This window comes from Mandrillus leucophaeus, unplaced genomic scaffold, assembly GCF_000951045.1.
Source record: "Mandrillus leucophaeus isolate KB7577 unplaced genomic scaffold, Mleu.le_1.0 Scaffold263, whole genome shotgun sequence".
In the NCBI taxonomy this organism is placed as follows: Eukaryota; Metazoa; Chordata; class Mammalia; order Primates; family Cercopithecidae; genus Mandrillus; species Mandrillus leucophaeus.
The window spans coordinates 357-2,680 of record NW_012102732.1 but is presented as its reverse complement, the minus strand read 5'-3'; positions in this window follow the sequence as shown (position 1 = coordinate 2,680).

Sequence of the window (2,324 nt, the reverse complement as noted above, 5' to 3'; positions counted from 1 at the left end):
CCTCCATGACTACTTCTAAGTGATTTGCCATCTCCTATTGCTATATGTTAAATATTATATATATAAAATATAAAGATACATATATTAAAATATAAATATATTTTATTTGGTTTTTGAGACAGGGTGTTTCACTCTGTTGCCCCAGCTGGAGTGCAGTGGTACAATCTTGTATCACTGTAGCTTTGACCTCCCAGGTTCAAGCAAGACTTTCACCCCCCAAGTAGCTGGAATTACAGATGTGTGCCACCATGCCCGGCTAATTTTTGTATTTTTTGTAGAGATGGGGTTTCATCATGTTGGCCAGGCTGATCTTGAACTCCTGAGCTCAAGCAATCCACCTGCCTTGGACTCCTAATTTTCTGGGATGACAGGTGTGCTTGGCCTCTTTTTTTTTTTTTTTTTTTTTTTATATGGAGTCTCAGTCTGTCACCCAGACTAGAGTGCAGTGGACCTCGGCTCACTGCAAGCTCCGCCTCCCGGGTTCACACCATTCTCCTGCCTCAGCCTCCTGAGTAGCTGGGACTACGGGTGCCTGCTACCACGCCCAGCTAATTTTTTTGCATTTTTATTAGAGACGGGGTTTCACTGAATTAGCCAGGACAGTCTCGATCTCCTGGCTTGTGATCCGCCCACCTCAGCCTCCCAAAGTGCTAGGATTACAGGCGTGAGCCACTGTGCCCGGCAGCCTCTTTTAAAAAAATCACAATATGTGATCATATTCCCAATAGAAAATTATAAATACAGCACTTAAAAAAAATCAAAAGTCTCATTTTAGCACCACTCACTCCCAACTCAGTCTTTCCATGGCAGGCCAGGTCTCACTAACACAGGCCTCCATAACAACTGTTTCAGCACTGAAAGGCTAGAATGTAACAAAAGCCCATCAAGAGTTTTGCCTAGGCCTTTCCTGGGCCTTATAAAGCATGACAAAATAACGAAGGAATTCTTAATGGGACCTGTTTAGGATTAAACAAGTTTTATTGGGAGGTCTGAAAAAACTCCCCAGGCCTTCAAAAAGTTTACTGGGGGTCCTATTAGAGCAGAGGGAGAGATGAGAAGGAAAACGAAACAAGAGAGTGGCTCAAACACTTGAGACAGGTTTATTGAGAGTAAACCTGAGAAGGGCTTCTGGCTAGCAGGATCAGGGGCAAACTTCTCTTACAGCCTGAGGAGTTTAAAAAGGGCCCAGTGGGGGAAGTGTGCTCTGGGTGTGGTCCTACTGGGGAAGGGTTAGGGGAGTGCTGGCTGGTTGGAGACTGCTGGGGACTTTGATATGCTTGGTTAGGGTTGTTATGCTCTGTTGAAGATATAGGTGGGGCTGACTTTTGCGGTTTGGTCAGGTGGCAATGGACAGTTCTGAGAAATGGAAACTTGATACTTTAAGGTGGTGGAGTCTTGTTAAGATGGTGGTACTCTTGTCCTATCAAGACTAAGGAACTCCCCAAACCTCCATGATTTAGCAGGAGACAAGATAAGGGTAATCACCCCAGCACCTGCAGCCATTTAGATTAAGTAAATTTACAGAGGAAGGCCTTCAGGATTGAGATCTTAGTTACAGACTAAAAGAAGTTAATCCGGTGTGGTGGCTCCAGCCTGTAATCCCAGCACTTTGGGAGGCTGAGGTGTGTGCATCACCTGAGGTCAGGAGTTCGAGACCAGCCTGACCAACATGGTGAAACCCTGTCTCTACTAAAAATACAAAAATTAGCTGGGCGTGGTGGCACGTACCTGTAATCCCAGCTGCTTGGGTGGCTGAGGCAAGGAGAATCACTTGAACCCAGGAGGCAGAGGTTGCAGTGAGCCAAGATAGTGCTACCATACTCCAGCCTGGACAACAGAACAAGACTCCGTCTCAAAAAAAGAATAAAAGTTAATCACTTATATCTTTAGATAAATGCACACTTACATGTAGACATACTGAAAGGAATGAGGCACATCCCCCATATATCTCCCAACTTCCTGAGCCCAGCACAATCACATTCCTCCATATTTCTTTCAAACTTCAGAAAAACATCTCCTGGGAGATCTCCGATAAGGAATGTTAAATGTATAATGTTAACCAATTGTAATGCTGTAACCGAGAGAATTACCTTGTTCCCTGTAACTTTGCATATCCTGTTTACATCGGGCTATAAAGGGCAAGCACTCGCATTGTTCGAGGCCCTCTTGTATGCTGTGGAATGGAGGGACCAAGTTCGAACTTGTAGTAAAGATCCTTGCCGCTTGGCTTTGACTCTGGACTCTGGTGGTCTTCTTTGGGGAACAAACGGTCTGGGCATAACATCTGTGGGCTCGTCCGGGATTCCCCAAGCCCACCAGACCCC